Source organism: Hyperolius riggenbachi, chromosome 6 (assembly GCF_040937935.1).
Source record: "Hyperolius riggenbachi isolate aHypRig1 chromosome 6, aHypRig1.pri, whole genome shotgun sequence".
Lineage (NCBI taxonomy): Eukaryota > Metazoa > Chordata > Amphibia > Anura > Hyperoliidae > Hyperolius > Hyperolius riggenbachi.
This window is the reverse complement of record NC_090651.1, coordinates 37,851,520-37,875,805: the sequence shown is the minus strand read 5'-3', so window position 1 is coordinate 37,875,805 and position 24,286 is coordinate 37,851,520.

Below are 24,286 nucleotides of genomic sequence, written 5' to 3'. Positions count from 1 at the left end.
CCTCCGATTTTAGGTTCGCGAACCGGGTTCGCGAACTTTCGCGGAAGGTTCGGTTCGCGTTAAAGTTCGCGAACCGCAATAGACTTCAATGGGGATGCGAACTTTGAAAAAAAAAAAAATTATGCTGGCCACAAAAGTGATGGAAAAGATGTTTCAAGGGGTCTAACACCTGGAGGGGGGCATGGCGGAGTGGGATACACGCCAAAAGTCACCGGGAAAAATCTGGATTTGACGCAAAGCAGCGTTTTAAGGGCAGAAATCACATTGAATGCTAAATGACAGGCCTAAAGTGCTTTAAAACATCTTGCATGTGTATACATCAATCAGGGAGTGTAATTAAGGTACTGCTTCACACTGACACACCAAACTCCACTGAACAGAACAGGTATGCAGTGGCGGGTTCACTGAACAGAACAGGTATGCAGTGGCGGGTCCACTGAACAGGTATACAGTGGCGGGTCCACTGAACAGAACAGGTATGCAGTGGCGGGTTCACTAAACAGGTATACAGTGGCGGGTCCACTGAACAGAACAGGTATGCAGTGGCGGGTTCACTGAACAGAACAGGTATGCAGTGGCGGGTCCACTGAACAGGTATACAGTGGCGGGTCCACTGAACAGAACAGGTATGCAGTGGCGGGTTCACTAAACAGGTATACAGTGGCGGGTCCACTGAACAGAACAGGTATGCAGTGGTGGGTTCACAGAACAGGTATGCAGTGGCAGGATCAATGAACAGGTATGCAGTGGTGGGTTCACAGAACAGGTATGCAGTGGCAGGATCAATGAACAGGTATGCAGTGGCAGGATCACTGAACAGGTATGCAGTGGCAGGATCAATGAACAGGTATGCAGTGGCAGGATCAATGAACAGGTATGCAGTGGCAGGATCAATGAACAGGTATGCAGTGGCAGGATCACTGAACAGGTATGCAGTGGCAGGATCAATGAACAGGTATGCAGTGGCAGGATCAATGAACAGGTATGCAGTGGCAGGATCAATGAACAGGTATGCAGTGGCAGGATCACTGAACAGGTATGCAGTGGCAGGATCAATGAACAGGTATGCAGTGGCAGGATCAATGAACAGGTATGCAGTGGCAGGATCAATGAACAGGTATGCAGTGGCAGGATCAATGAACAGGTATGCAGTGGCAGGATCAATGAACAGGTATGCAGTGGCAGGATCAATGAACAGGTATGCAGTGGCAGGATCACTGAACAGGTATGCAGTGGCAGGATCAATGAACAGGTATGCAGTGGCAGGATCAATGAACAGGTATGCAGTGGCAGGATCAATGAACAGGTATGCAGCCAGGGACAAGCTAAGGCTAACTAATCTTTCCCTATGAGAGACTGCAGTAGCTCGCCCTACTCTAACTAATGCAGGCACACGAGTGGCCACGGCCGCCGCTGCCTGCCTATATAAGGGGGGGTGGGGCTCCAGGGGCTAGTGTAGCCTAATTGGCTACACTGGGCCTGCTGACTGTGATGTAGAGGGTCAAAGTTGACCCTCAGTGCATTATGGGGCGAACCGCAATGGGGCGAACTTTTCCGCAATAAAGTTCGCGTGCGGTACCCGCACGCGAACCACCTAGGTTCGCGCGAACCAGGTTCGCCGGCGAACCGTTCGGCCCAACTCTACCAATAACCCACGGCAAGGTGTGCCTAATACTATCCTAAACCCAATATTGCTCAGTATTAAGTAGCTAGTGGTGACCTCTCGTGGAATGTCAAGACCTGGGTGAGTAACATCTCATTTACATACTGCTCAGGACTCTGCATAGGTAAGGATGGAAGAAGGCGCTCAGAGTGGCAAATGATCCTCCTTTCCATCATCAAGCGCCTGTAGGCACGTGCCTACAGTGTCTTATGGTAAATCCGGCCCTGGTCCTGCTGAAAAGAGCAGTCTCCTGACCAACAAGCACACTGCTGACAGGCAGGTTGAGCTCTGATCTCAGTTATACAAAACCGCAAAGCACTCTTCCTACATTATGGCTGGCAGTCACATAGACAAGGTAAAAGAATATTATTTTATATGAAGATCATTTCAAAGTGGTACTAAAGTTTCAAAATCAAATTGTTTCCAACGCAGTTAATCCTGTGTTAAAGCAGACTGTTAAAGCATAGGTTAATTGGCTTCCTCCCAAATTGTCACCAGACTGTGGCAGGGAAATTAGATTGTGATCCCCTCCGAGGGACAGTTAGTGATAGCAACTCTTCAATGTTGAAGTGCTGCAGAAAAAGCTGAGGACTGTATAAATATATAATAATAATAATATCTAGACCTGGGAAATAGATAACAATCTATTTACAGGCTTTGCACTAGAAAACTTTAAAACAAAGTGGGATTCCTTTGCACTAGTTGAAATAAAACGTGAATACTATTTCTGTAGATGGTCAATAATTCAATGTTGCGTGTAAATCTTATGAAGTAGCTTCAAATTGGGCTACTCAAGAACATCAGGAAGGAGGTGGGTAACTAGAGTGGGAGCTGGGGGGGGGGGGGGTCCTATTTGTTGTCACAGGGAGTAATGGAAATAATACAGGAGGGCACAGACAGCAATAAAAAAAACACAAAAGGTTTTACCAAATTTTAGCATTTTTCAAAACTATTTTATTCCCTTCTAAATATGGGCCTTAAAGGACCACTGTCATGAAAATCTTAACATTTAAAACACATGTAAATTCCTACAGATGAGAAGCATGTTTCTTCCAGAGTAAACCGAGTCAAATATTACTTTTCTCCTATGTTGCTGTCACTTATAGTAGTTAGTAGAAATCTGACATTACCAACAGGTTTTGGGCTAGTCCATCTCTCCATAGGGGATTCTCAGCGTGGCCTTTAGTCTTCATAAAGACATCCCTTGAAAGAGATTTATAAAAGATTTATACAAAGATGCTGGCCAGCCTCCATGCTTGCTGCACTCTTTTTTGGCAGTTGGACGGAGCAACTGCCATTCACTGAATGCTTTTGAGAATAAAGAAAACCCGAGATTCCCCCATGAGGAGATGGGCAAAACCTGTTAATTCTATCTGATTTCTACTACTTTTTGTAATTGACAGCAGCATAGGAGAAAAGTAATTTATGGCTCATTTTACTCTGAAAGAAATGTACTTCTAATCTATATAGGTTTACATATATTTTAAGATTTTTGCGACAGTGGTCCTTTAAATAGATTTTCTTTATAATCAAAACTTTAGAATTAAGTTAAATTAAGTCAAGGCATAGACATTTCTTCTCACTTGGCAATCTAAAAGAATTCTTAGAGGCAAAAGTTCAGTACTTTAATGCTTTACTGCGGAGGACCTGTCATGAGGACTGGGAAAGACTGATGGACATTCTGTAATGACCCTGCACTACAGCATGTACATAAATGTCATCCTGTTAAACAAAATCACCTGACCCCTAATGATAATCTTCTTACCTTAAGTTTGGTTCAGTGGCAGCTGTCTTTAACTGTCAGGTTAGAACATATACACACTTGTCATACGGAAGATAAGCCACACACTAAAACCTGCGTAATGGGCTAATGCATTCAGGCTATTAACTAAAGCACAAAATCATGCTGACATATAGCCAGAGGTCAAAAGGAAACAACCGGTTCCCTTTACAAATGAAGTTAAGTTGTAATTGTGAAAGGAAGGGGTGGTAGGGGAATCATGTTACAATATACCTTTGGACAGTAACTAGTGTTGGCCGTAATGGGCAAATTCACTTTTGTGAAATTTACTGTAATTTAAGCAATTACTATTCTAATCCTAATTACGATTCTGCGTGTGTGGATAAGCTTACGGGACCACTATCGCGAAAATCGTAACACTTAAAATACATGTAAATGCATACAAATAAGAAGGACATTTCTTCCAGGGTAAAATGATTCATAAATTACTTTTCTCCCATGTTCATGTCACTTACAGTAGGTAGTAGAAACCTGACCGAACCAACAAGTTTTGGACTAGCCCATTTCCTAATGGGGGATTCTCTGTGTTTTGTTTGTTTTTAAAAGTACTTAGTGAATGGCAGTTGCTCTGTCCAACTGCCAAAAAAGTGTGCAGACAGCAGGGAGGCTGGCCAGCATCACTGTATAAATCATTTTCGGTGAATGTCTTTACAAGGAATAAAAACCTTGCTGAGAATCCCCCATGAAGAGATGGACTAATCCAAAAACTGCTGATTCTGTCAGATTTTTACTACCTACTGTAAGTGACAGCAACATAGAAGATAAGTCATTTATGGCTAATTTTACTCTAAAAGAAACATACTTCTTATTTGTATATGATTACACATATTCTAAATGTTAAAATGTTTCACAATAGTGGTCCTTTAATTTTATGCAATTTTGCGTACATTTTGTAACTTATACACAAATTACATTGAAGGAATCCACTGACATGTGGGCATGTCACACAAATGCTTTGAAGTCTATGGGCATAAGAAAGTTATATTTTTACACAGTTATTCATCATTGCAAAATTAAGAATTATAATTACAACTGTGTGCAAATCAATTTTGGTTATTTATATGTTTTTGTGTATTATAAATATTACCATTTTCAAGATAGTGGTCCTTTAAAGAGACACTTTAAAAAGACTCTGAATCGAAGAAAAAAAAATATATAATGATTGGAATGTGTAGTACAGCTAAGAAATAAAACATTAGGAGCAGAGACATAAGTCTAATATTGTTTCCAGTACAGGAAGAGTTAAGAAACTCCAGTTGTTATCTATGCAAAAGAGCCAATGAGCTCCACGATTTCAAAGTTGCAGAGAGCTCTGTCTTCTGAAGCTTGTTATCTCAACTGTCAGTCACTGTATTTTCTTTTTCTCTGCAGAGGACAGTTCAATAGTTAACTGGCCTGCTCTGTAAAATCATTTAAAATGCTGAGTAGTGTGTAAACTGCAAATATTACAGAATGATGCAATGTTATAAAAAACACTATATAACTGAAAATAAAAAATATGAGAATATTTTCCTTGCTACTAATGTTCTACTAATTGTCTGTAAGATACAACCAATTCATTATATCATATTTTTGTTTGACTTCAGTGTCTCTTTGTGTTTTATTATATTGGGTACCTCCTAACTACCGTAGTTTGTTTGACACTGGCTATATTAGCCTAGGTTACGGGGGACAGTCATAAAAAAGAACGAGGCTGTAATTATTTCTTAAGCTACAAAAAAATTGCTGTATCCAAAGTGGGTAGATTTACTTGCTTCCTCTCAGGACAGCACAGACGGGAAATTCTCCCAGAGGGGTCACAGACAGCAATATAACTCCAACAACTGATGTTTTAATTGCTTTCTGCATTATTCAAAACTAATATATATATATTTTTAAATCCTTAAGTTTAAGATTTTAAACTCAGCCAAGCCATATATTGGCAGCGCCACCAATTCTTTTTAGTAAGAACATTTTCAAGCAAGACTTTTGGACTCTATCCAGATCTCCGCTCGCTATTGAATGACAGTATCTGCCTTTCCCTGGGTGAACAGAATTGCTTCAAAGGCAGAGTTCTATAAAAAAGAAAGAAAAACAGTGACTCGTGAATATATACTCGTGGATAAAAACAGTTTCAAAAATATTCATATTTTTTTAGTAGTCAGCAAATATTTTGCCTATCTTTAAAATTTGTCATTAATTAAGGCTTGGCGTTACAAACGCTGGTTTCTTTGCGCGGGCGATTATTCGCGAGTGTTTGCCAGCTTGACAAGATTGTGTGGTTGCGCAGCATGATGCTTTAGAGTGAAAACATGCAGAATGCTCCTCATATCAAAGACTGCTTTAGTAGGACTTTGTGTGATTGTGAAAGCAGAGGGCCTTTGTTGCAACTCTCAGATCCCAACAGTGATTTAGTTCTGAGGATTATATATTTGTCTCTTACGTGTCAAAAGTCTTTTCCCAAGTGACTTTGCAAGTTTTTTTTTTCTTTTTCTTTTTTTTTCTGTATTAAATGTAAAAGCATTATAGTTACACATTGACGACTGTCAGGCACTGCTATTTATCATCTGTCAAAGTTTTTTTCTAATAGGAAGAAAGAATCGGATTATGGCTTTGTGTGTGTGCGCATGTGTATGTGTGTGTGCGAGCGATTGTGCGTGTATAAAGAAATTGTACAAGATTCCAGTCAAAGAAGGGCCAAAGAAAATGAAAATGCAACAATGAGTGAGTCATTTGAAGACTGCATAGTAGAAATACAGTACATAGTATAGAGTAGTACTATACCAGTATTGACAAGATATAATTGCTTATAAGATATGGACCTTTAAAGACTACCGCCGGTCAAAAAAAGTTTGAATGGCAATACATATACAGTATGTAGTCTATGCACTGTGTACAGTTAGATGAACATGTAACGTTTACATTTCGTACATCGTAGTGGATAGAGCAAACTCATATTTATATCTGTAGTAGTAGCACCTTCATCCTTCTCCTCATGCCTTGCAAGTACAACCTCAGAATTGTGTCCTCCCCTCCAGCTTGGTGCCCTCCCCTACTCTCTGCCTGCATGGATCAAATTACATCTCTTTTCACAGTGTGTAGGACAGAGGCAAAACACAGCGGAACATCGACAGCCTGTCTTATCATGTCTGTTTGCTATAATTCTTATTTTAGATGTCTTGTTTGCCTGTCTGGATTACATTACATTTCTTTTCACAGTGGCTGTGGGCTGGGAGCAGGACATGGGGAGTGGAGTTATGACGCCAATCCCCCAGCATCCTTTGCACCAATCTTTAGGAAAGAAAAAAAAATGCCCGGGCCGGATTTCAGACAAGGGGATTTCCACTGTCCTGCCAAATGTTATTGCGCCACCTGATGCCCGTGCATTGAAATATCTCACAGTCCAACTACCGCCAAGTGCTAAGTTGCTCCTGCTTCCGAATCCTTGTCCACGTGACCTTTGCATATAGCATGTGGCGCATGTGTGACGTTAGGTGAGATATTTTAATACACAGGCACCGGGGGGCACAATAACTTTTGTGGGGACAGCAACGGATGTGGCAGATGTGGCCTCACAAGGCCGATTCCCGGAAAATGTAATGCTGAAATCAACTGGGAATCGACCTGCGGTGTACGGGCAAACAACAGATCTCTCTCTGATTAGATTCCACCAGATAGAGGTCTGACTCTTGGTCAATCCGCCCACACATCGCTAGATTCAATTCACTTTTCCTCCTAAGTTTTCTCTTACAACATAATTTTTCTTCTTCTTTTTAATATATCTTTTCAGCACACTACTAAAAAGTAGGTGAAAAAGTTACCCTTGCCACATTGCCGGTGGCTTCAAGCGGATCCGAGATGAAAAACTAACTATAACAAGTAACTTGTCTATATATCTTATGTACAGTTTAGATAGTTTACACAGCAAATCTAGCTGCAAACAGCTTTAATAGAATATGATTATTTCTTCCTGTGATACAATGACAGCAGCCATGTTGTTTGTAAACATTACACAGAGGCAGGCTTATCTGCATCTTGAGCAAAAAAACCTAATCCCCCTTCCTCCTCCCTCCTCCCCTCTGCCTCTGAAATCTCTGGCTAGTAATACCTCCCCCTCCTCCTGCCCAGACTGAGCTCCCATGAGCCCTTGTCACTGTCTGAAAGTGCCTTGGCTCTCTGAAAACCTGTGGGCGTGGCTTGTTTAGTTTATAGGGAATTAGAGTATTAAAACAAAAACAAAAAAGTATTTGGCTTGAGGAATTCCCTATAAACAATAGGAAAGGAACACAATTGTGCAATGAGTAAATGTTTATCTCGGATCCACTTTAAAAGGCATTTTATTGATGATGATGATGTTATCCATTATCTATGGGTTCTAGGGGTTAGCTCTCTTCATGCTGTCCAATCTTGTACCATTTCCGACAGTTGCCTTAAACTCAATCCTGTGTTGGCTTTGATGTTGTCAAGCCAACGCATTATCTGGCGGCCTCATTGCCTTTTGCCACTGATCAGTGTTAGGTATTTCTCTAAGGAATTTGATTGCATCACATGGCCAAAATATGTGCGTCTGGTAATCTTGCCTTTCAGTGACATTGTTCGTTATCCTTGCTATCCATGGAATTATTGATAAGGTGTGACAAAGGGGTTGATGCACTAAAGAACGAAACGTGCATATAGTTCGCATTAAAGAGACTCTGTAACAATAAAAACCTCCCCTGGGGGGTACTCACCTCGGGTGGGGGAAGCCTCCGGATCCTAATGAGGCTTCCCACGCCGTCCTCTGTCCCACGGGGGTCTCGCTGCAGCCCTCTGAACATCCGGCGACAGGCCCGACTGTAATTTCAATATTTACCTTTGCTGGCTCCAGCGGGGGCGCTGTGGCTGCTTTCGGCTCGGAAATAGACGGAAATACCCGATCTCCGTCGGGTCCGCTCTACTGCGCAGGCGCCGGAGACTTGCGCCTGCGCAGTACAGCGGACCCGACGGCGATCGGGTATTTCCGCCTACTTCGGAGCCGACAGCCGTCAGAGCGCCTGCGCGGGAGCCAGGAAGGTAAATATTACGTCACGGCTGTACGGAGGGCTGCAGCGAGACCCCCGTGGGACAGAGGACGGCGTGGGAAGCCTCATTAGGATCCTGAGGCTTCCCTCACCCGAGGTGAGTACCCCCCAGGGGACGTTTTGCCGTTACAGTTCCTCTTTACGATTATCAGCATTTATACAATTTAGGTAGTGACTTATGTAAATTGCATAAAACCTTGCCAGGTCAGCATCTTCTGCGCTTGTGCAAGCACACGGCCGCTCACGTGGCCTGGAGCGTTCTGAGCAGGTGCAGAGGATGATGACCTTGTGAGGTCGGCATCTGCACCGTAGGTACCCTCGGGACACCAGCTGGGAGCGGAGCTGTGAAGAGGGACAGATAGGCTGCCAGGGGCAGCAGGAAGCCCCAGGTAAGTAGTTTTTGTTTTTTTTAACCCCGGACCTGTCCTTTATGCTAAGTACCTAAGGCCAGATGGATGGTGGATATCCACCAAAGAAACGATCGTTCCCTGATCCATCCGGCCAAAATCTGCAAGCATCATTGGTGCTGTCGTAAATGAATGATCATGTAAATGAGTATTTACAAGATCACGGCAACGATCTTCCGTGATTTAATCCAACATGGCGGTCATTAGACTTCTCTTCAGATTTCACTAGTTAGAATTCATGTTTTTGAATATACTGTATTTTTTGAACTACAAGACTCACTTTTTCTCCACCAGTTGCCGCTATCAGACTGTTATTTACATTGTACAGCGCTGCGATCTACTGCAGCGCTGTACTGGGGACAGCCGTGTCACTCGGCTGTCACCTAGAGAGGCTCCGATCGCGATCCCCTCTCACAGGTTGATGCCCATGAGAAGGGATCGCCCTGATTGGCTGTTGTGGGGAGGGAATAATAAAAATAAATAAAAAATAGACAAATTTATAGAAAAAACAAAACAAAATTACAAATAAAAAATTAACATTACACCAGCGATCAGAGCCCACCAACAGAAAGCTCTGTTGGTGGGCAGAAAAGGATGGGAGGGGGGATTCACTTCCGTGCTAAGTGATATGGCTCTGCAGCGAGCTATTAAAGCTGCAGAGCACTAAATTGTAAAAAACAGCCTGGTTAGGTGCTACTTCACACTGGGTGCTTCTCTAGCGATTTTGGCAGCATTTCGGATCAGGCAAATCGCAGGAAAAGCACTACAGCAATGTATATCAATGGAACTGTTCTCATTTAAGCGATTTGCTATTTTATTATTATTTAGTATTTATATAGCGCCGACATCTTCCGTAGCGCTGTACAGAGTATATAGTCTTGTCATTTAACTGTCCCTCAGAGGAGCTCACAATCTAATCCCTACCATAGTCATATGTCTATGTATGTATCGTGTAGGTTATGTATTGTAGACTAGGGCCAATTTTAGGGGGGAGCCAATTAACCTATGCATATGTTTTGGGGATGTAGGAGGAAACCAGAGTGCCCGGAGGAAACCCATACAGACAAAACATACAAACTCCTTGCATATGTTGACCTGGCTGGGATTCGAACCAGGGACCCAGCGATGCAAGGCGAGAGCACTAACCACTACGTCACCGTGCTGCCCTGCCATTTTTGAAATCGCAAACGCAGTGCATGCAGCGTTTTTGAAGCGATAACGCTTCCGTTATAAGTATAGAATCGCTTCAGAATCGCTTTTTATTTTTTAAGTGCTTTTTGAGCACTTTTCCTATCAAAAACTACTACTCACCATCACTGGCTGATCGCTACACTCTGAAAATCACAGCGAAAGCTCAAAAAAATTGCTAGAAAATAATTCACAAAATCGCTAGGCGATTGCTTTTGCGTTTAGCGATTGCCAGTGTAAACTGGCCCTCACTGGGGGGGGGGGGGGGGGGAGGGGTTAAGCCTATGGTCCTGAACTGGTTAAAGATCCGATCCGCCATGACAATTGTTATTGCTAAACGACGTTTGCCTGATCACGCGCCTGTACTCCCGAGTTGCAAGATCGCTGAGACGACTGCTCATCGTCATCACTCAAAAAAATCACCAGGGTAAGTGGGAAAATGGTCTGAAAAATTGCAAGGTGAGTATGGGCATTTAGTGAATAGTGATTTCACAAAATGTTTGGTAAAATCTGCCGTTTTTGGCTTTACCGAACGTGGGAATGCTTTCGGGAATTGAAATTATGTTAGGATGGAGGCAAGTAGGATATTTACAGGGGCAATAAGGAAAAAGGTTTTTATTGTGTGCTATGCCAGACTGTATTCCACTTTTATCGTGACAAAAATAAACCTAGCGGTCACGTTACAGGCAATACGCGGGGAGCTGCGCTCATCTCCGCTTGTTATATAGCCAAGCTGGTGAGTAGATTTGCTGAAGAACATGCAAATTGACATGTACACCAGTTTAGTGGGAATTGTGTGTGACATTCCATTTATCTACAGAGGACCTGTGCTGTGTTTTTTCCAGGCTGTAAAAAACAACAACCCTGTTTAAACGGCAGTAACAGGGCTGAAAACATGACGTGGAAAAACAAAGACAACTTGTGTATTTCCTCTGACATGGAGGGACGTTTTACAAGATTTGCATTAAGGAAGTGACAGTAAAAAAAAAACGTATTCACTTACAGCATTTTAACTGTTTGAGGGCTTTCCCACCAGATAATCATCAACTGAGATGATCTTTTGGGACAATCTCAGCCAAGACAGCTTCTACGTCCCACTGTGATAGATTCCTCATTATGCCATGTACTGTGGAAGTCTGCTTTCTCATTTAACATCCACTTTCCATAGAACAGCACACACTGCACGGCTCTAGCTGAACAGCATGTCTGTACAGCACTCATTGCTTCAAAGTGTTGCGCAAACGATTCATTAATGATAATTAAAGGGATACTGTAGGGGGGTCAGGGGAAAATGAGCTGAACTTACCCGGGGCTTCTAATGGTCTCCTGCAGACATCCTGTGTTGGCGCAGCCACTCCCCAGTGCTCCGGCCCCGCCTCCGGTTCACTTCTGGAATTTCTGACTTTAAAGTCAGAAAACCACTGCGCCTGCGTTGCCATGTCCTCGCTCCCGCTGATGTCACCAGGAGTGTACTGCGCAGACACAGACCATACTGGGCCTGCGCTGTGCGCTCTTGATGACATCAGCGGGATCGAGGACACGGCAACGCAGGCGCAGTGGTTTTCTGACTTCAAAGTCAGAAATTCCAGAAGTGAACCGGAGGCGGGGCCGAAGCATCGGTGAGCAGCTGCGCGGGCACAGGATGTCTGCGGGGGACCGTTAAAAGCACCAGGTAAGTTCAGCTCATTTTCCCCCGACCCCCCTACAGTATCCCTTTAAGGGTGACAGCACTTCAGCACTTGAGTGTGTGTATAAGACTTTAGAATGCACAGTATTTGGCAGTACACTGCATACTTAAAGGACCTCTTTCATTACCAGCTGAGCGGTCTGGACGAGCTCAGCTCGTCCAACACCGCCAGCGGCTGCCGCTCAGGCCCTGCTGGGCCGATTTTGATGAAATAAAAAGCAGCACACGCAGCCAGCACTTTGCCAGCCGCGTGTGCTGCCTGATCGCCGCCGCTCTGCGGCGATTCGCCGCGAGCAGCGGCGAAAGAGGGCCCCCCTAGCCGCCTGAGCCCTGCGCAGCCGGAACAAAAAGTTCCGGCCAGCGCTAAGGGCTGGATCGGAGGCGGCTGGCGTCAGGACGTCGGCTGACGTCGATGACGTCACTCCGCTCGTCGCTATGGCGACGATATAAGCAAAACAAGGAAGGCCGCTCATTGCGGCCTTCCTTGTTTATTCTGGGCGCCGGAGGCGATCGGAAGATCGCCTCCGGAGCGCCCTCTAGTGGGCTTTCATGCAGCCAACTTTCAGTTGGCTGCATGAAATAGTTTTTTTTTTATTTAAAAAAAACCCTCCCGCAGCCACCCTGGCGATTTAATCAGAACGCCAGGGTGGTTAAAATCTTAACATTTTAAATACATGTAAACATACAGTGGGATGCGAAAGTTTGGGCAACCTTGTTTATCGCCATTTCCAACCATCCCTAGTAAGCAATACCCAAGATATCCAAGGAGTACTCATACTTTTTTAGGGGTACAACATCAGAGGGGTTTAATTTAGCTTATCTGTGCCATATGCAGTTGTTTAACTGTATCATAAGTGTAAAATTTGGTAGCGTTTAAAAGGTTATGCGAGGTGACATGATAGGATAGACATGTGTATGTACAGTGCCTAGTACACAAATAACTTTGCTGTGTTCCTTTTTTCTTTCTCTGCCTGAAAGAGTTAAACATCAGGTATGTAAGTGGCAGTTGCTGTCTGAGTCAGGACTGGGTCAGATGACAGTGTGACCCTCACTGATAAGTGATTAAACTATAGAACACTTTCCTAGCAGAAAATGGCTTCTGAGAGCAGGAAAGAGATAAAAAGGCTCTGGCATACTTCAATGAATGTGTCATTGAGCAAAAACAATAAAACCAGTAAAAACTGAAAAAAGTAGATTTAAATATAAAATAAAACTGGAATATCTTAAAAAGTCATTTTTGGGGGAAGGCGGATAGATACAATTGTTTATTTCATTAGTTTACTTTCACCTCGGGTGTCCTTTAATTCTGATTGAACCAATAGGAGGCAGGGCAAATCTGGCTTCTGTTAATGTCATAAGAATCTTTCGGAAAGATTATATTCATATGCATGAAAAGAAAACCCTGACATTTCACCAAGAGTCTTTTGCGGGAGAATTTAGCCTGAAGAAAAGTCATTTGGCTTCCAGTGCATATAAAATAATGCATGATATATGGGCTTTTAGCCATGGGAGGAAATCTATGAATTGATTGATTTCCAAGTAACAATAGACATTTGGAATAATGAAATAACAGCGAGAGCACAAAGAATCTATTACCGCCGCATAAAAGTATTCATTAAAAATAATATTCAGACTTTCTTTCTTGCTTAATTGATTTGTCTGCATAGTCTCACAGTTGTGCATTTACTATCAAGTATCGTGTTTTACATTTGTATCTGTAGACTTGATTTTACACCCATGGTATGTTCTTAAAGAGAACCTGAGACGAGAAGAGTCTCATGTACCCCACTTACCTGGGGCTTCCTTACAGGTGCCCGTTTCCACTATCACGAATTTGTATGCGCATCCCGCATACGGATTTGCATGGGCAATACAAGTGGATAGGACTGTTTCCACTTGTCAGGATTTCTGAGCGTTTTTCTGTGCAGAAAACATCTGCACGGAAGACCCATCAGAATTTGCATACCGCATACTGCTATATCATTCGCATACAACGTATTTAATAGGAAATTCGCATGCGGACAGAGATGCGGCAGAGATGCGGCGAAAGCTGTCGCGGAAGGTTCCTCCCCCCGACGGAAGCTTCATGCATTGTGTATGGGTTTCTGTCGCTAGTCCGCATACACACACAGTAAGCGTGGCGGACTAGAGACAGTTGCAGCGAAGTTGCGGCGACAGCTGTTGCCGATGATTGGCCACGTCAATCGCCTGGCGACAACTCTGACTGGCGACGGTTCGTGGCGCGCGCCTCATACACACAGGGGACCTGTCGCCGCAACATGCACGCGCCACGTGTTTGTGGTGACAGTTGTGCTCCGTGTGTATGAGCCTTTAGGGATTTACATCACGGGAGCCTATAGGCACAGATGTCCTGGCACCTTAGACATCGCCCTCATGAACCCACAAACTTCTGCCGAACCGCACCGCAAGTGTGCTGGTTTTCCCAGTTCCTCCCTTACCCATCATATGTAGCTACAGATGCCCCTTAGTATTGAGGGTATGTCTGGCTACCTAATCACACGCCCATGCCCGCCAATTGTAAGCTTGGGGGTATGGCTCAGGTGGTGTCAGAATTTAACTCTTTGATGTTCATATAAAAGTAAGAGATGGGATGGCAGAGGGGACTTCTTCTGCGTGCTATCCTGCTCTCTACGCTTCCTAGTTAGAATACTAGCTTCATGTCTGTATGCTGTAAATAGATGTGATGTACATAGGAAAGACTGTTTATACTCTGAAGAAATCAACATGTAACAAAAGATGCCTGATGGAATATTTGTATGACTTGCTGGTGCCGGAGTAAAAGGTGTGCTGTGCTGTTGCCAATAGCAACCGACGTATAGGTTCTTACACTAGGTAGCTAGAGGAACCTCAGTATTCAGTAGCTAGTAATGCCACTAACTGAAGGGCAATCTCGGCAGTGGAATGCTGAGAGCAGGGTGAGTAACCTCATTTATATTAATCAGGACTCTGTATAGGGAAGGAGGGAGGCACTTGGGGAGTGAGCCGCCTTTCCATCAGCAGGCGCCTGTAGGCACGTGCCTACAGTGCCTCATGGTAAATCCGGCCCTGCCAAGGATTCCTCACTGGTGTACTGAACAGGATGAACAGGAAGAGCCAAGATTCGAACCCTAGTCACATGTGTCTGAGACAGAGCCCTAAACCAGTACATTATCCAGCTAATTATGTAATGACAAGTCAACTTTATAGGACCTGAGTGCTAGAGATATCTTTCAAGGGCTGCTCAGCACAAGGGCAGGACAGAGCAACCACATTTCTGGATGAAGATACTGGGGAATACAGATTCAACGGCAAAAATGAACATATAAGTGAATTTATCCTTCTTGAAAAAAAATCAAGTTCCTTTTATTTTCACTTAGACTTTCATAGATGACCTTCAGAGGTGGCCCTACAACACGCAGAATGCTTCAATTTGCTTCCCGAAGCATCCGAAAATGCCCAAAAGACGGCTTAAATTGGCACATTCGGCGAAGAGGATGTGCTCACCGCGCGCAAATTGTACTTTACTGTGTGCTCTCAGTCTGTGTTATCTGAGGTCTCCTTCAACATTGTCGTCGGATTTGAATCCCAGCAGTGATTTTACATTTTCATGACTCATCCTGTGTTTAACAACACCCCGGCCTTGGCATACAATTTAAAAACACCTTAACGAGTGCAAGGTTACATACCGACTGTGAACAGAAGCTGCTTCCCCATAGGTGATAACAGACTGCAGCCGAGCGGAGTCAGCGGAGGGAATGTTCGGCTTTTTCTCCAAACAGCACAGTGCAGCGACGTCATCTGGGCGCCTGGACCTCCGATGTTCCATTCTGTACAGCGAGAATAAAAATGGAATAACAGCAGCCAGGAGAGATTCATTTATTTATTTACATAGCAGGGCTATTTTGGAGACAATAAATTTTTTTGCAAAACAAAGTCTAGCCTTTCTGCTTTAGAAAAAATAAACGGTTAGGCTCCCTGCACACTGCATGCAATTCCGATTTTTAATCTGTTTTTACATCCGATTCCGATTTTTAATCAATACTGCATGCTGCGTTTTTTCCTCCGTTTTTCTGTTGATTGCATTCAGGGAAAATCGGAATTGCAAATCGGAATCGGAATCGCAAAACAGATTTGCAGTGTGCAGGGAGCCTAAAGGTGGCCATACACCAACCAACCAATCGACCATCCAATTCGATTAATATAATTGAATTGGATAAAAATTGGTGCTGCCAAGTGCATGCCCCACCGACAAAGCGACCAATTTCGGGACTAATCGCGCATGCTGTAAGATTTCGGGCCGAAGTTGGTTGGTCAGGTGCGTGGCGGTACGGCGGCCGCAGAACACTTGAACTGAAGCAAACCTGAAGTTAAAATAAACCTATGCGATAAATAATTGTATCAGTAGAATTCATTATAACCAGAGGTTTCCTGGGATAGCCCATATTTTAGTTTGGTTTTAGTGGTTAGAAGAAATTCAGGTTGGATGTCTGAGCCATGTTAAAAGTGGACCTGAACTCTTGCACAGGACAGAAGGAAAACACAGAGAAATGCATCCTGTATGTGTTTAGAGTGTTTAGCATGTCTAGTTTCCCCTGCATCTGTAATTTGATCTACCAGCTGTGTGAGCTGGCTGCCTCGGCAGAGCAGCTAATTTGCAAACACAGGACCTATGTCTGCTTCCATGAGAGCAGCAAGTAGAAACACTGCAGATTTATTGCAGGATTTATATCAGCTGTAACATAAAAAGCTGTAACTTTAAAGGTTATTATGCTGTTGCGTATCTTTTAGGCTACTTTCCCACCAAGACGTTGTGTTTTAGGGGACGTTATGGTCGCATAACGTGCCCCTAACGCAACGCATGGTGGTGTGGAAGTTGGGCGTCAGATTTAGCCGCATTATGAGGCTCTCAAAGCAGCCGCTCCAGGTTAGTGATAGGAAGTCCGGATCTTTTTACGGATTCAGATCATTTGAATCGAATCATTGAAAAGATCCGGATCTTTGAACCGAATCATTTGAATCATTTTACTAGGGAAGCAGACTGGGGGTGAAATGACTAGCAGGACAGGACTTTCCCTGCACTGTACATTCTGTAGGTTCTTGTTTCTTCCAGACAGACATCCACTGTGAACCGAATCGTTCATTGTGATGATCCGGCTGATTCGACTCACAAAAAAGATCTGGATCAAATGAACGATTCGTTCATGATCCGGACACACTATGAGTCCCACCACGAGTCACCACAGTGCAGTGAATATTAATTAGCCATGTGGCTGGTCACTGAGCATGTGCAAACAATCTAACGCAGCTCTATAGGGGTATAACTTACAGCATGCTGCACTTTCATTTAACGTGCAGCGTTATACCCTAACGCAACGTGTGCACTGTGAACAGCACATTGATTTTACAGTGCCGTGAGTTAGGCTGCGTTACTGGCTGCTGTAACGTGGGACTTTAACCACTTCACCACTGAGGGGTTTTACCCCCTGAGCACCAGAGCAATTTTCACCTTTCAGCGCTCCTTCCATTCATTCGTCTATAACTTTATCATTACTTATCACAATGAAATGAACTATATCTTGTTTTTTCCGCCACCAATTAGGCTTTCTTTAGGTGGGACATTATGCCAAGAATTATTTTATTCTAAATGTGTTTTAATGGGAAAATAGGAAAAATGTGGGAAAAAATTAATTATTTTTCAGTTTTCGGCCATTATAGTTTTTAAATAATGCATGCTACTGTAATTAAAACCCATGAAATTTATTTGCCCTTTTGTCCCGGTTATAAAACCGTTTAAATTATGTCCCTATCACAATGTTTGGCGCCAATATTTTATTTGGAAATAAAGGTTCATTTTTTTCAGTTTTGCGTCCATCCCTAATTACAAGCCCATAGTTTATAAAGTAACAGTGCTGTACCCGCCTGACATAAATATTTAAAAAAATCAGTCCCTAAGGTAACTATTTATGTATTTTTTTTATTGTACATTTTTTAAATTTTTTTTTAATTACAAAAAAAAAATGGGGAGTGTGGGAGGTAAGGAGTTAATTTTTTGTGTATAAGTAATTCATTTGTATGTGAAAAATGTTTAGGGTGTAGTTTTACTATTTGGCCACAAGATGGCAACAGTAACTTTTTGTTTAAGGCGACCTCCAAGCGTCCTTCCGGAGGCTTGGAGGAAGTACAAGGAGGCTGGTAACGTGTTTTTTTTTTTTCACAATGATCGCGCTGCTCATCGGAGAGCAGCGGATCATTGCGGGGCTTAGATCAACGAACGGGAATGGATTTTCCCGTTCATTGATCTCTGGGCGAGCAGGCGGCGGCGTGTTTATGAGCGGCCGGCGGCGTGTTTACGAGCGGGAGTGCGGGCAGCGGCGGGAGTGCGGAAGGTACGGATTTCTCCGTCCCTGGGGGTTAAAGGATGGAAAAAGGGACTGAGAAATTCGTACGGGCGGGGGTAAAGTGGTTAACGTCCCACTGTGAAACCAGCCTTAGAGCAGAGAGGACATTCAGGTCCGCTTTAACATCACATTGATTTTTTTTACAGTCAAAGTCTAAATTTGAAGAAAAATATAAAATATTACATTTTACATGTTCGTTATAATTTAATAAATATCTTAAAAATATTAAACAATACATAATGAGCAAACATAACATGGAAGGTAATTGTAGTAGATAAGAATTCCGCTGCACCCATCTCAGGATAACAGTCCAATTTTTATTGAGGTAATTGTGGACAAACAGCAATACAGCTCATTGCTCATTAAAATCTGACAGAACTGACAGGTTTTGAACTAGTCCATCTCATCTTCATGGGGGATTCTTAGGGTTTTCTTTGTTTTCAAAACTATTTCCTGAACAGCAGTTGCTAGTCTAACTGACAAAATAGTAAGATACCAGCTAGCCTCCCTAACAGCAGTTAGACTTAGCAACTGCCGTTCACCAAATGCTTTTGAAAATAAAACAAACAAAACTTTGAGAATCCCCCATGAGGAGATGGACTAGTCCAAAACCTGTCAGTTCTGTCGGGTCTTAACTGCTTACTTTTTTTTCGCTGGAGTCATCCTTTAATTATTGTTTGCTAATCAACAACAAAAATTATTTTGTACTTCAAAGCGGTAGGCATGCTTTTTTTTTTTAAATCAAGTGGACTTCACCACCCAAAAATCAATTCTAACTCCAGGTAGTGATGCAACAAAGCAGGACAAACAATGGGGGGGGGGGGGGGTGACTCATTTTGCAAGGGAATGTCATGTAAGCCCAGCGAGAGGAAATAAAATACAGCCATAAGAACTTGACTCTTGTTCTAACTCTTGTCTTAGAAAAAAAAAAAGTTTTATTTGCCGGTATCTGTGCCTGTCCAAAATTTAGATTCAATGTTTTCCTGGAGTTGGATTTACGTCTTAAAAGATATAGAAATCCATTTAGTTTTGCCGTGCAGCATATAAATAAGCATACAATAATCTATTTGGAAAAATATTTTCAATTTTCGAAAGCGAAGTCAGTTGGAGATGTCAATAATAAAAATGTTAATGGTTTCATTCTTAGAGGGATTTTTTTTTCATGACAGAACTGTATATTTTGGTAATCTAACCCATGAGTCATAGTTAATGTTGTTTGCACATTATAGGAAATAAGGATTACACTTGCTTTAAAATATTTCTAGTTACAAATTGCATTCCATTTTCTGCTTAAGCCCGGCAGACGACTCTGACAACTAACTTGTTCATTAAGTTCCTCTTTGATCTTTTACCACGGATATGTCTAAAATTTATCCGCGTACATTCTTTTTCTACTTCCTATTTTAGACCAGTGCCCTTTCAGAATTGGTTTGTAGCGCCACAGATCCTGGGGACTGTATATTTAGCTCCAATATAGATATTATTCGGATGGTACGATTTTCCCTACCACAAATCTTGTTTTTGTAGAAGACAGCGCAGAGCTCCACTTGACATCTGAAAATCTCTAAAGTTGAGGATAAAATTCAGCCACAGAGAACTAAAAAGATCAAAATCTTGCTGGGTTTTATATTATAGAGGATACTATCCACTTTAGAAGACTCTACCAAATCAGAAGGGACTTAAAAAATGCCAAGGTCATTTAAAAGCCCAGGTAAAAGCATGGCACTTACATGGGTGTGTGAATAAGGGGTAAGGCATAAACGGGAAGCACTCTATGGTGCGTTAACGTTTATTGGATGATTAAAGGACTGAAAAATGCACTTACAAGATATAGAAAATAATAAAGCATGTAAACATGTGGGTCATCAGGAAACCCGTTCACGACTCTTCCCACCGATACCATAGCTGTGGCCAGCAGCAGAGGCGTCCAGATGTGGATAGACACTCGGGATGAAGTGGTGGATCGGTGTCCTGCTTTAATGTGCCTGCAGTGTCATGACACGTTTCGGTGTGCGTATGCTTCATCAGATTTGACATTAACCTCTAGCCGACCGCTGCACGCCAATGGAGCACACAAAATGGCCTGGTCTTTAGGGGGGTTTAACACTGTGGTCCTCAAGTGGTTAAAGGGAAGATCCAAGCAAAATAAAAAAATGAGTTTCACTTACCTGGGGCTTCTACCAGCCCCATGCAGCCATCCTGTGCCCTCGTAGTCACTCACTGCTGCTCCAGTCCCCCGCTGGCAGCATGCCGACTTCGGAGGTCGGCGGGCCGCATTGCGTACATTTTTACGCATTTCGCTAGTGCAGGAACATTAACACATACAATATTACGCGTTAGTGGGTCAATGCGTAACTTTTTACGCATTAAACCACAAACGCGTAAAATTGTATGTGTTAATGTTCCTGCACTAGCTGGAATGCGTAAAAATGTATGCAATGCGGCCTGGCGACCTCTGATGTCAGCAAGCTACCAGCGGGGGACTGGAGCAGCAGTGAGTGACTACGAGGGCACAGGATGGCTGCATGGGGCTGGTAGAAGCCCCAGGTAAGTTAAACTAATTTTTCTATTTTGCTTGGACCTTCCCTTTAAAAGGTTTCCTGATCACACACATGTTGGGTTACATGCTTTATTATCATCTACATCTTGTAAGTGCATTTTTTAATCCTTTTCATCATCCTATTAACAATAACACACCATAGAGTGCTCCCTGTTTATCCTTCTCCAGAGTCTGCTTGTCCCACAAGTCGTGGAGCTTGCCGATTGGTTCTACCTACCGGGTTACTATCCCCAGGATCCTACACGTGTAGCTGTGATTATTGGAACGAGTGAGTAAGGGGGAGCGGCCAGATAGAGGAAGTAATTACTTTCCTCCTGCCTCCCTCACCCAACTGTGAGAAAACGCGGAAAAGCCGCCGCAAGTACTCAGAGTAGGGCGGCTTATTCCACGTTCAACATGGCAGCTTGCGCGGAGACCTGCATTCACTGGCTTGTCGGAGCGCGGAGAAACCGCCGCATGCCCAGAGAACAGGGTGGCGGATTCCGCGTCCGACGCGGCGGTTTGCACTTCTGTCAGTACTGCTGAACGCGGAGAAAACGCCGCACGCTCGGACAGCGGTGCGGCGAATTCCGCATCCAAAACAGCAGAGGCATTACAACACATGTCTGGTGTGGCTGGGACTGATAGTCCACACAGGTTCAGAAGGACGCGCGCGCGGAGATGCAGAGCATTTATGACAGCCAGAGGGGTGTCAGCTGACCAGGCCGGACAGCTGACAATTCTTTCAGTTTTCATTGGTCCAGCACTTAGGGGAGGCGCAGGAGAGCGCTGGTGTATATATACTGGGTGCTTGTCATTCCTCTGGTGTCTGGCGTTGCGATCACTACGTGGTAGCACTCAGACCTTGTCAGTATCTGTGTTACATTAGACCAGTTTCCAAGGTGTTGATGACCAAGGAACTCACACCTTAGTCTAGGAATTCTGTTATCATCTGTGTTATTATCTAGACCAGTTTCCAAGGTGTTGATGACCAAGGAACTCACACCTTAGTCTAGGAATTGTTGATTATTTGTTATGACCTTCTGCTTTCCTGACCATTCTTCTGATCTCTGATTTTGTACCTTTGTCATTCTGATACTCTGTTGCCAAACTCGGCTAGTCTTAGGATTCTGCATCTGTCTCCTGTCTCTGTACTTTATCTGTCCGTGTGTTAATGACCTGGCCTGCCCGACCTCGAGAACTATCTCTCCTGTCGAGAGATAGTTCACTGATCTGTCAGTGACACTCCCTCATTGGTGTCACTCTCGTTCTGTCCTTTCCATTGTCGGCCTGACTCCTCCCTGCGGAGAGTTCAGACCAACGGAAGGAACTCGCTGCGGAGCAGTACTCCTTATTGCTCTAGCACCTGATATTCAGGTGCGGTCCTCAAAGTATTACTGTTGCACCAAAACACTTTCATCACTCAGGTGTCCAGAGGTTAGAGATATATCTGATTATCGGTGATACTGCAGATCATCAATAATCGGGTATATATCTGCATTCTCGGTGATACTGCAGATCACCGGTAATCAGATCCTCTCTGTGTTACACGATCGTTACAGAACGCCAGACCAAACCCAAATGGACGCACTGTATAGCCATGTTGAAGTCCTGACCACCACAGTAAACCAACTTTCCGCGGTAGTTTTGAACCAACAGACCCAGACATGTCAGATATTTGGGGCTATTCAGGAACTTCAATCAGTGCGATCTCCTCTTAGCACAGACATACGCATGCCTGTACCTGAAAAATTTTCTGGTCACAGATCTGACTTCCGAAATTTTAGGAGTAGAGTGTTATCATACTTTGAGTTAAGACCTGATTCTTCAGGAACTATGGCCCAAAGGGTTACATTTATTAAAACTTTGCTATCAGGTGATTCTCAGACCTGGGCGTACAGTCTGCCTGACGGAGACTTGGCCCTAACCTCGGTAGAGGATTTTTTTAAAGCCATGTCTATAATTTACGATGATCCAGACATTGCCTCGACTTCTGAGCGGAAGCTCAAACAGTTACGTCAAGGCAAAAGTCTGGTGGAAAATTATGCTGCTGAATTTAGGAAGTGGTCAGTATCAGCCAGGTGGGAGACCTTTGCCCTTTTAGATTGCTTCTTATCAGGGTTGTCAGATGAGGTTTCCGATCTTATGTTGAGTCAGCCTAAACCAGCAGTCCATGTGGGTGCCACTCCTCCTCCTCCTGTGATGGTAGACGACCAACCTGAGTACGAAGTAGAAAATATTTTAGACTCACGTGTAGTGCAGAACTCGATACAGTATCTAGTGCACTGGGAGGGGTATGGTATTGAGGCGAGAACATGGGTACCTGAGTGTCGCATGCATGCGGACAAATTAAGAAGGGAATTCCACGCTCTATATCCTGAGAAACCGGGTAGGAGCTGTCCGGAGTCCACTCCTCGGGGTGGGGGGGGGTACTGTGAGAAAACGCGGAAAAGCCGCCGCAAGTATTCAGAGTAAGGCGGCTGATTCCGCGTTCAACATGGCAGCTTGCGCGCAGAGACCTGCATTTACTGGCTTGTCGGAGCGCGGAGAAACCGCCGCATGCCCAGAGAACAGGGCGGCGGATTCCGCGTCCGACGCGGCGGTTTGCACGCATAGGCCTACTTCTGTCAGTACTGCTGAACACGGAGAAAACGCCGCACGCTCGGACAGCGGTGCGGCGGATTCCGCATCCAAAACAGCAGAGGCATTACAACACATGTCTGGTGTGGCTGGGACTGATAGTCCACACAGGTTCAGAAGGGCGCGTGCGCGCGCAGAGAGGCAGAGCATTTATGACAGCCAGAGGGGTGTCAGCTGACCAGGCCGGTCAGCTGACAATTCTTTCAGTTTTCATTGGTCCAGCACTTAGGGGAGGCGCAGGAGAGCGCTGGTGTATATATACTGGGTGCTGGTCATTCCTCTGGTGTCTGGCGTTGCGATCACTACGTGGTAGCACTCAGACCTTGTCAGTATCTGTGTTACATTAGACCAGTTTCCAAGGTGTTGATGACCAAGGAACTCACACCTTAGTCTAGGAATTCTGTTATCATCTGTGTTATTATCTAGACCAGTTTCCAAGGTGTTAATGACCAAGGAGCTCACACCTTAGTCTAGGAATTGTTGATTATTTGTTATGACCTTCTGCTTTCCTGACCATTCTTCTGATCTCTGATTTTGTACCTTTATCATTCTGATACTCTGTTGCCAAACTCGGCTAGTCTTAGGATTCTGCATCTGTCTCCTGTCTCTGTACTTTGTCTGTCCATGTGTTAACGACCTGGCCTGCCCGACCTCGAGCACTATCTCTTCTGTCGAGAGATAGTTCACTGATCTGTCAGTGACACTCCCTCATTGGTGTCACTCTCGTTCTGTCCTTTCCACTGTCGGCCTGACTCCTCCCTGCGGAGAGTTCAGACCAACGGAAGGAACTTGCTGCGTAGCAGTACTTCTTATTGCTCTAGCACCTGATATTCAGGTGCGGTCCTCAAAGTATTACTGTTGCACCAAAACACTCTCATCACTCAGGTGTCCAGAGGTTAGAGATATATCTGATTATCGGTGATA